Here is a 14,187-nt window from a genome sequence, read left to right as displayed (position 1 = left end):
ACAAAATAATAATTTATAAATTATCAAGGGTTCATGAAGGAGGGGGGAGCAGGGATGGAGGGGGGGAATGAGGAGCTGATGCCGGGAGCTTACGTGGAGAGCGAGTGTTTTGAGAATGATGAGGATAATGAGTGTACACATGTGCTTGACACAATTGATGTATGTATGGATTGTGATAAGAGTTGTATGAGCCCCCAATAAAATGATGAAAGAAAGAAGAAACACAGCAAAGAAGGGAGATAAGTGGTGTTTCCTTGTGGGGTTGTAGTCAATGAGATGAAATCAAATGTGAATAAAATTTTAATGGAACTCTGTAAACCTTCACCCAGTTTACAATAGCAGATCGTAAAAAAAGAACATGTGTTTAAAACATGCTGTTATTTGTTGTTGTTACCTATTCATAATGATTCCACATGCGCAAAGGAGAACTTCCCCAGAGGACGTTCAATGTTGAGTCCTTTGGGCAGCAAATTGCCTGACTTTACCTCTCAGGCACCTCTAGGTGGGTGTGAACCTCCATCCTTTGGGCGAATAGGCTAGCGCTTCACCATGTGCCACCCAGATCCACAAATCCACTGCTGTGGAGTTGAGGCTTGGTAAAGTTAGAGGGGCAGCAAAAAAGGACAAGGCCCTCACCGAGATGGATTGGCACAGTGACTGCAACAATGGGCGCGGGAACAATTGTGAGGACGGATCAGGACCGTGCGGTATTTTGTTCTGCTGTGCAAAAGGTGCCTACGGGTCGGAACCGACTCAGTGGCACTGAACAGCAGCAACAGAATTGAGTCCAATTCACATCAGCCCTATATAGGGTTTCCACGGCTGTCGATCCTGATGGGAGCAGAGAAGCTCATCTTTCTCCCAGGACGCATTTCGAGCCACCATCCTTGAGTTTATCAGTCCAAAGTTTTACCTGACAGCACCACCACTTCTCTTTGTTTTCTACCCAGGAATCTAAGAAAAGTATATAATCCAAACTAAGTTCACAAGTTTTTCTTCATTGATTCACTCACTATATGAGGGTTAAATTAAAATATTTGATCAAATGAATAGATTAATTTTTCCAGATACGTAATGGCTCTCGTTTCCCCAAGCGATATGCTGGCTAGTTGGAAGTTTACAACTGAGCTGCTTGCCACTGCCCACAGGCCTGTGAACGCCAGAAACTGCCTTCTTAGGTAGGCGTTGAGAGTGTGGGCCCCGTTCAAGACCTGAGTGACGACAGTACAACATTAGAGAAGTTTTGAATGAATTTTCCCCCCTTAGTTTAGAAGAGAGAAAGAGGGAAAGAGAGAGAGAAAGAGATTTCAGGTTGACATGTAAATGGAATGGTCTTTGGTAGAAAAATCATTGCGCATAAAATGTTCTGACATCTTTTCCTGTATGGAATGTACTCTGACTTTGTTTTCTATAAATCCACCCTCTCATTCAGCATGTGAGTCACCCACCACCGTTAATCCTAGCGAGAAGGCTGGAAGTGGCCATTGAGATTTCTTTCATTTTGCGTCGTCTCCAGGAATCTGTCGTTAATTCACTTCTAATGGGTGTTGCTGTTGTTTATTTGCATATGAGCTTTCTGGATTCAGAATGAAACTAGTCTTAGATGCAGCTGTCTCGGCCTGTTGAAGTCTGTGCACATTCCACTCGCATTTTCCCCCGGAATGTTGAATTCCGTGAATGAAAGACCAGATGGGCCAGGTAGTCTGAATGGAGAAAGACAGATATGACAGACCCCTATGCATTTTCAAATCATTCATAAATTAGTATGCATGTCAACTCCTCAAAACCATTACCGCACAAGTAGGAGCCTAACTTGTTTCTGTTAAGGAGAAAGGTGCTGTCTCTTTTAAAATGGTGTTACACCGCCACACAGACAGCTTAAGTTTATTTATATCATCTGGTACATAAAGAAAGTCATCAATGCCCACTTCCGTTGAGTGGATTCTGACTCACAGGCCTTAGAAGACACAGTAGAATCGCCTGCTGGGTTTCCAAGCTCTGATCTTTAAAGACGCAGACTGCCGCAGCGTCTCAAACAGAGTGGCTGCTGCGTTCAAACTTCCCATCGTCCTTTTACAATCGCTTAACCATTGCAGCACCATGGGTTACTTTTGTGACTCTGACACCTTCCTCAATACACAATACAATGTGATGAAAACAATCGTTTGGGCTGTGAAAGGGGGCAGAGAGGGGCTCCAAACACGCTTGACGACCATGGAGTCCGTTCTGACTCATTGGTCCCCTATGTAGGGTTTCTGAGGCTATAGATCCTTGGTGGAGAAGGATAGCCTCATCTTTCTCCAGAGGAGCAGCTAGCTTGTTCGAACCACCAACCTAGTGGTTACCATCCCACTTGCTCCAAAGAACTCTCAGGGCTCTAGGGAAGAAGTAGTCAGTGTCAAAAATTCAACACCTGTTATTTTCCCTGGAAGAATAGAAAATTAACAGAAAGGATTTTTTAAAGTTGTATTAGCAGATAATTAATTCACTTCCCATACAAGTCAATGGTTTAAAGATATTAAAATGAGTTGTGCAATCATTACCATGACCAATTTTAGAACATCTTCTTTATTCCTATACCCACTTATATTAGCTCCCCCATTTTCCTAATCTCTCCAGTTACAAAGGTAAGGAACTACTAATCTAGTTACTGTCTCTGTGGGGATTACCTATTACAAAATCATACCAAACAACAACAGCAAAATAAAACACAGAGAAACCTCCATCCAGAAGAAAGGAAATCACAGAGATTGAAACAAATGAAAATTTTTTTTCAAAAGGGAAAACAAATGACAACATGTTACATTTTAACCTAACCTGATCTGCAGTAATCCGCTTTCCAACGCACCGTCTGAGAGCCAGACAATGCACCTCCCTAGTCAGTGAGCTGCAGGACTTCCATGGAGGCTTCATCCCAGTGGGGACTCTGCAAATGGATTTTGGGCTTTCACTGTCATCCACAGCCTAACAGAAAGGATTTGTACAACTGCAAGTGAAGGGTTGTAGAACCCAAGCCCCGCAGTACAAATCCCACATCTGACTGCATCTGGCTTTTACTCAAAAATCATGGCCTTTATTTTCTTTTCGTCAGTCACACTACCAATGGTTTCTAACATATTCTGCGCACCTGCTATTTTGATAAGGCACTCTGGTGAAACAGCTGCATCCGTCACTTTATAGCTTTTCCTCCTACCTAATTCCAAGCTCGTGTGTGGTTGGGTATCGCTTTATAACCAGAGTGTAAAGAAGGTTCCTGAATAAATGGACAGCTTTCTAAACAACTGTCATTAAAGTTTATGCCGTGGTTGAAATAGCTACAAACTGAAGAGACTCTCGAAATGCCTCTCACCGGCCTTGTGGTCCAGTCTTTCTAGACCTTCGCTTCCTCACAGCGTTGTGATCATTGACTAAGATCACTGATGGGAGAGAGCATTGCAAACCCAGCAAGTGCTGTCTAGACGGTGTTGTTAGTGCCCTCGAGTCATTGCTGCCCCATAGAGACCCTACCTGCAACAGAACGAAATGCTACCTAGCCCTGCGTCACTCTCACCATGGTTTTTACATTTGAGCCCAGTGTCGCAGCCACGGTGTCAGTCCTTCTTGTCCAGGGTCTTCCTCTTTGTCGTCGCCCATCTACGTCTACCAAGCATGCTGTCCTTCTCCAGGGACTGGTCACACTTGCATTCCACACACAAGGAGTCGTCATGAGTTGGAAATGACTCAAAGTCAATTGGTTGCTGAGTTTTAATTTTGGCACACGGTGGTGGTGGTGCCGCTGACTTGAATCTGACCTATAGTGACCATAACAAAACACGCTATCCTCAGAATGTCCCTATGTTTGAATCCATTCTTTTTTTTTTTTTAAGCAAAGGGGAAGAAATTTATTGGAGCCTATATGGAAACCTTAGAGGGGCCCAGCATACCCTACTGTGTAGGTATGCCCAGCAAAGGGTCACACCATTCACTGTACCCCCATGTCCCAGAGGGACTCCCCTGGAGCCAAGCCTCAAAGCCCCAGGACTGGCTGGGGGTGGGGCCGTTGCATCCATTCTTTATAGCCACTGTGTCAGTCCTTCTTGGCCAGGGTCTTCCTCTTTTTCGTTGCCCCTCTACTTTGCCAAGCATGCTGTCCTTCTCCAGGGACTGATGTCTCCTGATAGCATGTCCAAAGGGCATGACATGAAGTCTCACCATCCTGGCTTCTAAAGAGCATCCTGGCTGGCACTTCTTCCAAGACCAATGTGTTTGTTCTTTTCGCAGTCCACAGTGCTTTGAATATCACCGCAATTCTATTGCAGCTATTCTTCTTCAGTCTTGCTTATTTATCCAACATTGAGCTTTCACATACATATGAGGTGATTGAAAATACCCTGGCTAGGGACAGGTGTACCTTAACCCTCAACATAACATCCTTCTTTTAACACTTTAAAGATTTACCCAATGCAATGCATTTGCTCTCTTGACTGCTGCTTCCATGACCATTTGATTGTGGATGCAAACAAGGCTAAATCCTTGATAACGTCAACCTTTTCTCCATTTATCACGGTGCCACCTACTATGTGGACAATAACAAACTATGGATAGGCTTGAGAAGAATCTCAATTCCAGATGACTTCATTGTGCTCTTGTGGAACCTGTACATGGACCATGAGGCAGTTTTTCAAACAGAAGAAGGGCATCTGAATGGTTTAAAATCAGGAAAAGTGTGTATCAGGGTTATATCCTCTCTCCATCTTTATTCAATCTGTATGCTGAGCAAATAATCAGAGAAGCTGGATTGTATGAAGAAGAATTCAGCATCAGGATTGGAGGAAGGCTTATTAGCAAGCTGCACCATGCATATTTTCTGGCCTCATTTTCTTGCTGAAACCTTGCTTGTCAAAAGTGAGGAGGACTTGAGACACTTGCTGATGAAGATCAAGAATTGCAGCCATCAGTATGGATCACAATTCAATAGAAAGAAAGCCAGAATCCTCACAACTGGACCGGTAGGTAAGTAACATCAGCTGTACATCTAGAAAGCATTTTTAGGACTTTTAGTGTGAAGTATTACATGTATACAGAAAAGTGCACGATCATAGCATCTACAATTGCAGTTTTCTTTCTTTCTAGTCATTGCTTGTTGTTGTTGTTTTTCTCATCTTACTGTACTGCCAAAGCTCCAGTGCAATGTTTAATAGACTTTCCATCTCCGGTGGGTGTTATGGTAGACTCTTAAAATAGACTGAACTCTCAATACGAGTTTATGAAAATGTGATGGACTTCTCCTGTAAATGAAGTAGCCCTGGTGGCACTGTCAGGTAAGGGTTGGACTGCTCCTGGCAAAGCTGGTCAATCCAATTTGTCAGTTGGTCCTTGATGGAAAACGAGGCCAGCTGCTTCCATGATGATATATAGTCTCAGACACTCCACAGAGGGGTGTTAAGAATTGGAATAGCATTGGGTTTATAAGTGTTTGATAGAGTAAACAATGAATTCATCTGGACATTCAGTTTGTCCAACTGTGTTTCCTTGGATGATTAAAAATTAAAGAGAAAATTCACTGCCATTAAGTTGAGCCCGCCTCATAGCAAACCCTATAGTACAGGGTAGCTATGTGCCTGTGGGTTTCTGAACTGTAACTGTTTACAGGAGTGAAGCATCTTTCTTCCACGGAGTGGCTGGTGGTTTTGAACTGCTGACTTTGCAGTTAGCAGCCAAAAGTGTAACCCACTACACTACCAGGGCTCTGTCCTTGAAAGACAGTCTGTCTTTTTTTTTTAACCTCCTCTGCCTTTAAAACTTGTGTGTGTGTGTGTGTGTGTGTGTGTGTGTGTGTGTGTGTAAATCAAGCACAACTAGTTTTCTATTGAGTCACAATAATGAGTGTGAGAGAAATTTGTTTTTGTTTTGTTTTGTTTTGTTTGTTGTTAACCCTGGCTTGGAATTCATTGGGAACCTCTATTCTGTGAATTAGTATCTGTCACCCGTTGGAGGAATTCAGAGCCATTATCACTTTGAATGCTACTTTTCCGCTTCTAACGTCCTCTCCTTCTGGAACTCGAATTAATCATATTTCAGATCTTCTCACATGGTCCTCTCTGTCTCACATCCTCTTTCTTCTTTCTCTATGGTGTCCTTGGGATCATCTCTTCTGACCTATTACAGAGTTCAACAATTCCCTCTTTGGCTGCCTCTAGTTTCAAAACTAGCCACTGCATATTATTGGTTTCAGTTATGTATGTATTTGCTTCCGGTAGTCAAAGGTCATTGTTTCAAATCTCGTAGGATTACTCTTCACTTATCTTTTTACCTGGTTGTCTTTGACCAGGTGCAGCACGTTGCATTTGCTGAAGTATTTATAGAGATCTTTTGAAGCTTACAGTGAAGGCACTTTGGTCCACAGAACATTTATGCCTGCTTTTGCAAAGTGTGTCACATTCAAGCTTTGTTTCCTGAACATCTAAGAGAATTTAGGCTCTAGGAGATTGGAACAAAGTTCGTTGTTCTGTCTGTCGTTCACTTTGCAGCTGTCACCCTTTGGGGTCGCGTCTTATCATGGAGCGCGTCACCACTGAATTGGCCAGTTTGAGTGAGCCTGTCCTCCGGGTTTTCAAGCTTGTCACCAAGAAGGTTCTGGTTTCCAGGATCACACATTATGCCCTAAAGCAAAATTGACTTCCTTTCTTGCTTTCCCTTCTGGCTCTTCACATTCCTTCACATTTGGCCTGAATGTTTCCCATTGTCTTATTTCTTTGACCTCGTTGCTTTATCTCTCCCAACCAACCAAACTGCAGTATATACATGCATACATACATATTCCCCCAGGAGGAGAAACTAGGTCTTGAAGCAGGCTAGCGTATAGACAAAATCTGAAAGTATTTTGCTGAGCAAAATAAGCCTGTCACAAAAGGACAATTATTGTATGACCACACTTTTTTTTTAAGTCAAGATAGGGAACTAGATCAAATTGTATTAGTGGCTACCAGGGCCATGGTGTTGCATGCATCCTCTAAGAGGGCCTTTCGAGATTGATCTTGAAGTACAATACTGTGATTGGGTAATGTCTCTCGACACAGAAAGAAATCCAGTCAATACAGCTATTGTTCACATTTACACATCAGCCATTAAAGCTTGTGATGAAGAAACTGAAGAATTCTACCAGTGTCTTCAGTCTGAGATTGATCAAACGTGCAATGAAGATGCATCGATAGCTATTGGTTGTTAGAATGCAAAAGTTAGAAACGAAGAGGAAGGAAGCGTGGTTGGGAAATATGGACTTGGTGATGGAAAAGCGGCTGGAGCTAGCATGATGGAATTGTGCAAGAACAATGACTTTTTCTTCGCAGGCATCTTTTCTCAACAACGCAAATGGCTACTATACAGATAGACTTCTACACTAGAATATGCTGAAATCAAATTAACTACATCTATTAGAAGAGATGAGGAGAAGCTAAGACTCCGCTGCTAAAGCCACGCCTGGGGCCAACTGTGGAACAGACTGTCAACTGCTCATATATAAGCTCAGGTTGAAGCAGAAGAGAATAAAAACAAATCCATAGGAATCAAATTTTGACCTTGAGTCTATCCCACCTGAGTTAGTTAATTGTGCCAGCCTGGCCGATAAACACATGTGGGATTAATTGAAGGGCTGAGGGATAAATGGCTGGGTGAGCCTCGCCTTTCGAGTTCTCGGGTCTCTTGCTTTGTGATGGTTGCACCAGGGTGCAGCTGCCTTAGCAGTTCCCTGCTTCTGCTTACAAGATTGACTTCCTACAAGACATCCCCAAGGAGAAGCCACATGGACCTATCCTGATGCAGCCCTGGGTGCTGGAGCAGCTATGTGGAGACCCCTGCTAGTGCTGAGATGCTTATTCATTCACTGACTCAGCTTTCCTCCTGCAGTCGGCATCATTGCCTCTGTTTTGTGAGGTGGAGGACTTTGTGGACTGGTGTTGGGTAAATAGGTTAATGTTGGACTTGTGGGCTTGGGCAGCATTGGGTTGGGATGTTTTCGAGATGCACATTTTCTTTACATAAAACTCTCTTATACATGAGTTGCTGTGGATTTGGTTCTCCAAAGTACCCAGACTAATACACCACCTGAAAGGAACATCTTGAGAACCGATTTGATCCACTGAACATTAATGACAGAAGAGCTGAGAAGCTGTGAGAAGGTAGCAAGAACATCATTCATGAAGAAAGCAGAAGGTCATTTAAAAAAAAAAACAGGAAAGAAAGAAAAGAAGAAGGTGACTATCAGAAGAGACTCTGAAACTTGCTCTTAATCTTGGAGTAGCTACTGCAAGTGGAAGAAATGATGAAAACACGGTGTTAAACAGAACATTTCAAAGGGCAGATCAAGAAGATAAACTAAAATATTTTAATGAAATGTGAAAAGATCTAGAGTTAGAAAACCAAAATGGAAGAACACACTCGGCATACCTTAAACTGAAAGCGCTCAAGAAAAAATTCAAGCCTCCAGTTGCCATGTTAAAATTCTATAGGCAAAATGCTGAATGATGCAAGCATTAGAAGAAGATGGAAAGAATACACAGAATCGTTGTAACAAAAAAAAACCCCAAAACATTCAACCACTACAAGAGGTAGCATATGAGCAAGAACCAATGTTGCTGAAGGAAGAAGTTCAAGCGTCATTGAAAGCATTAGCCAAAAGCAAAGCTTCAGGAATTCATTGAATACCAATTGAAATGCTTCATCAAGCTGATGAAGCACTGAAAGCACTCACTCATCTAGGTGAAATTTGGAAGACAGTTGCTTGACCAACTGACTAGAAAAGATACCTATTTGTACCTGTTCCAACGAAACGTGACCCAATAGGACAATATCATTGCTATTGCGTGCACGTAAAATCATCCAGCAATGATTGCAGCAGTACATTGACGGGGAGCTGCCAGGGAGTCAGGCGGGATTCAGAAGTGGACATGGAACAAGGGATATTACTGCTGATGTCAGATGGAGCTTAGCTAACAGCAAAGGAGACCAGAAAGATGTCTACTTGTGTTTTATTTACTATTCTAAGGCATTTGACTGTGAGGATCATAACAAACTATAGAGAGTCTTGAGAATAGGAATCTCAGAACACTACATTGTGCTCATGTGTAACCTGTACATGGATCAGGAAGCAGCTGTACAAAGAGAACAAGGGAATCTTACATGGTGTCAAGTCAGGAAAGTTGTGTGTCACAACTAGACCAATAGGTAAAATCATGATAAATGGAGAAAAGATTAAAGTTGTCAAGAATCTTGTCTTGCATGAATCCATAATCAATGCTCATGGAAATAGAAGTCAAGAAATAAAAAATAAAGGAGTTGCATTGGGTAAATCTGCTGCAAAAAAAAACCTCTTTAGAGTGTTGAAAAGCAAGGATGATCCTTTGAGGCCTAACTCGTGGTATTTTCAGTCACTGCACGTGCATGTGAAAGTTGGACATTGAATAAAGAAGACTGAGGAAGAACCAATGAATTTGATTTGTGCTGCTGACAAAGAATATTGAAAGTACCATGGGCTGCCAAAAGGACAGACAAATCTATCTTAGAAAAAAATACGGCCAGAGTGCTTCTTAGAAGCAAGGATGGCAAGACTTCATCTTACATACTTTGGACCTGTTGCCAGGAGACACCAGTCCCTGGGGAAACCTCATACTTGCTAAAGTTGAGATGCAGCCAAAAAGAGGAAGGCCCTCAATGAGATGGATTGACACAGTGGCTGCAACAGCGGACTCAAACATAAGGGCAATTGTCAGGATGGTCCAGGAGCAGACAATGCTTTGGTCTTTTGTGCATAGGGTCAGAGCCTACCAATGGCACTGAACAACAGCAATAAGAATGTGTCAGGGTTCTGTGCTCTTACCGTACTTATTCAATTAGTATTATGAGCAAATAATCAGAAACGCTGAATGATATGAAAAAGAATGGGGTATCAGGATTGAAGCAAAGCTGAATAACAGCCTGTAGTAAGCAGATCACACAGCCTTGCTTGCTGGAAGTGAGGAGCACTCGAAGCACTTGCTGATGAAAATCAAGGATTACAACTCAATGTAAGGGAGACCAAAATCCTCAAAAACTCAAGAAATAGTTGACATCATGAAAACCAGAAAAGATCGAAGTTGTCAAGGATTTTGACCTGCTGGGATCCACAATCACTGCTCATGGAAGCAGCAGTCAAGAGACCAAATTCACATTGCCTTGGGTAAATCTGCTGCACAAGACCTCTTTCAAGTGTTGAAAAGCAAAAATGTGATTCTGAGGGCTAAGGTGTGCCTGACTCAAGCCGTGGTATTTTCAATGGCCTCATATGCCTTTGAATGTTGGACATTGAATAAGAGAGACGGAAGAAGAATCGCTGCATTTGAATGAGGGTGCAGCTGAAGACTATTGAAAGTAACACAGACTTCCAAAAGAACCAACACATCTGTCTCGGAAGAAGTACAGCTGGAATGCTCCTTAGAGGCATGGATAGGAAGATGCTGTCTAATGTGATTTGGACATGTTATCAGGAAAGAGCAGTCCCTGGAGAAGGACCTCATGCTTGGTGAAAAAAAATAAAAAGGCTGTGAAAAAGAGGAAGACCTTCGACAAGATGGATTGGCACAGCGGCTGTAACAATGGGCGCAAACATAGGACAGTTGTGAGGCTAGCACAGGACCAGGCGGTGTGTCATTCTGTTGTCCATAAACAGGGTCGCTATGAGTTAGAGCCAACTCAACAGCAACAAGCAGGCACAAAGGCAAGGGGGAAAGAGGGGCTCGTGGTGATAGAGAAACCATATTAAGGGCAGAATTATAGAGCGAATTAATACAATTGCTGTCGATAAGTTGTAAAAAGTTGAATTGGGAAAAGTGTAATAAGTAAACTTTCCTAAAAAGAAAGAGTTAACTGCTGGGGTTGCTTATGTATGACCAAACACTTCACAGGATTTGTTCCCTGAGTTTGTAAATTAGGTTCATGGGACACCAGGTGCAGTTGTTGGATGATTTTATGTCAACTAGACAACTGGAGGTGGGGTAAACCTGTCAGTGGTAACTAGATGATACCTCCTTGGGGCTGTGGCTTTTTTTATGCTTCCACCAACCTTGGATCCATGTGACTGCCCTCACTGGCTTGTGATCTCCCTGCTTCCAGCGTCACCCTTTGACAGCACCTGGCCTGAGACTGGGTGAGTCTAAAGAGGGCCCAGCTGGCATTGACCCTATGCACTTGAGTTGGACTGGGCTAGATTGCCTTCTTGATGCACAATTACTTCTTGATACAAAGCTCTTTCTTGTACACACATGAGTGTCGCTGGTTTGTTTCTCCAGACAGCCAGCCTATGATACGGTGGTAAAATGGACACATCACATGTAAAGTGCTTCTGTTCTGCCTCTTGGATTGTTTGGGTCATGCTGGGATCTTAAAAACTTGAAAGACACAACAATTGGCTTCTATTCATTAGGAGCAACAGAGAAACAAGGGGAGTCATGAGTGTTGACGTTTGTCATGGTCTGGTGGCTGTGTGTTGCTCTGATGCTGAAAGCTATGGCACTGGTAATTCAAATGCCCGCAGGGTCACCCAAAGTGAATAGGTTCCCACGGAGCTTCCAGACTAAGAATAGGCTACAAAGAAAGAGACAGTTGTCTCCTTTGGAGGAAGAAGCTGCTGGAAATATGCATAGCTTTGAAACATTGTCAGAAACTGAAGAATCAGGAATGGAAGGTGGATAAACAATGTGTGGCTAATTGCCTCTATCAACAACTACCCCCTTCCCCATGAGATCACAATAACTTGACAGGGCCTGCCTACCATCATGAAACAATTTAATAAAAGATTCCATGGAAGAGTCCTGATCAAAAGCGGGTAAATGCAGAATAGCATTTCAAATTCTCATGGACTCTAGACTGTTTGGAACCCTGGAGGTTGGGGGTACCCCTGAAATTATTGTCCTGCGATCATCTTTAACCCTTAAATCAAAAATATCCCCTGAAGTCGTCGTAATATCAAATGATTGTTTAGCTTACCTAGGGAAAAAGGTTTAACTTGAGCATTATGCTCTTTTGAGAGCTGTCTACATGCCAGCAAATTGACAAGCAACAGCATGGAAGATTGGAAGGTTTTTCAGGAAAAAGATGAAGCTTTCCATTTCTGTAATAACTTCCAGTCTCAGAAACTCAGAGGGGAACTTTCACTTTGCCCTATTGGGTCGCTATGAATCGAAGTGGACTCAATGGCAGTGAGTTTGGTTTTGAGTTAGGGACCGTGCACTTCTGTTAATGAGGGAGGAGCAACTCAGAGAAGGAGCGTGAGGATGGCTTTGAGATCTGTACGTGCCCTGCCATACTGCCACCAACCTTGGATCCATGTCCTTGTCACTGAATTATGAGGAAGATCAGTCCTTAGAGAAGGGCCTTATGCTTGGGAAATGATTTAAATGGTACTTAGGTCATTTAAATGGTATTTGCAATTGTTTCACATGGGTGTGAGTGTTGGCCATTGAGTCAGGAAAACTGAAGACGAATCGATGTGCTTGCGTTGTGGTGCTGGAGAAGAACATTGAAAGTGCCCTGGACTGCTACAAGGACCAACCATTTGTTTGGGATGACATACGGTCAGAGTGCTCCTCAGAGGCAAGGATGGCAAGACTTTGTCTCACAGACTTTGGACATGTTGTCAGGAGAGACCAGTCCCAGGAGGAGGACATCATGTTTGGGAAAGGAGAGGGGCAGTGAAAAAGAGGAAGGCCCTCAAGGAGATGGGTGGACACAGTGGCTGCTACAATGGGCTCACCTTTCATATCACCTGGCCTGAGACTAGGTGAGTCTAAAGAGGGCCCAGTTAGCTTTGGTCCTACGGGACAATTGAAAGGATTGGTGCAGGACCAGGCAGTGTTTCGCTCTGTTGTGCATAGGATCACTATGAATCAGAACCGAATCAGTGACACCGAACAGCTACAAACTGTATATATAAAAACTGTTGAATTTGCATAGCCTTTGCTATATGTGTGCTCAGCAACAGTAAAGTAAATAAAAATTTAGGAAAAAATAAATTAAATATTGGCTACTCTTATAAAGGGGTAAACTTCAAGGGGGGTGGTATATAATATTGGCATCATCCATTGTCAAATTCTGCCCCATGAGCCCATAATATTCCTTGGCTCACCACAAGCTTAAAATCCAACTACTGCAAAAACGTGTCCCTTTGAATCCATTTCCTTCTGCTAAGGGCCCTATCCCACTCCTACAGGGCTGTTTAGACTCAGGAACCGTTAAACCATAAAAGCCCCTCCCAACCGTTTCCTTATCTCAAACGGCCTGTCTGTTCTTTGCCATTAATAGACGGGCTGTTAGAAACTAAGAAATTCTGACATTAGCATGTGGAAAGGACCATGGCATGAAGAAAAACACAACAATGGAACACGAAGTTCCCCAGTGAAATGTTGACTTCCCGTGCAGCGTGGACAAACCAGTTGCTTATAAATCCGAGGTAACATTCTTTTACATTTTATTTAAAGAAATGCTATGGTAGCTGAAACTGGAGTCTGCAAGTTTTTCCTTAACATGTCATTTTTCCCCCCAATTCAGAGACTTAGACTTATTATTATAAAGTTCTTCAGAATTCATAAGGTTTTCCATTTTACAATAGCAAATGTCTCAACGTTTATTTTGGAGGGGGAAAATGTTCAGAAGATTCTGTGAATTTTTCTGCTAAGTAAACCAATAATTAGGCCTAGGAACATGAAGATTGACTTCCCTTACCCCTGCCCCCAAACACCACAACAGACAGAATTTGTTTTTCTTTTTCAATCCATAAGGGAATTTTGTTCTGAGATATAGGAGGCAGGCAGAGAAGCAGAGACGATTCCATTGATTTATAAAATGGAGAAGGAGTTTTGGTTCAGTGTTTGATTGCTAAGAGTTCAAACCCACTCAGTGGCCTCTCGGGAAAAGAGGCCAGCAATCTGGTCCCAGACAAAAGGCTGCCGAGGACACCCTCAGGGCAGGTCTGTTCTGTGACCTTGGCTGAGATGAATCAAAATCGACGGGCTGGCATCCAACAGCAGCATACCATCTGGACCCAGGGGGCTTGAAAGAGCCTGGTGGCAGTGTGGAGAGGTCAGCCGATAACAGCTGCTGTGCCAGTCTGCTCGGTAAAGATTCCAAGCCCAAGCCACACCCACTGCTGGGGAGTCAATTCTATCTGATAAAGCCCTA

Source organism: Echinops telfairi, unplaced genomic scaffold (assembly GCF_000313985.2).
Source record: "Echinops telfairi isolate 266 unplaced genomic scaffold, ASM31398v2 ScPeMD7_3533;HRSCAF=4204_0, whole genome shotgun sequence".
NCBI lineage: Eukaryota > Metazoa > Chordata > Mammalia > Afrosoricida > Tenrecidae > Echinops > Echinops telfairi.
Note: the sequence above shows the minus strand (reverse complement) of the source record.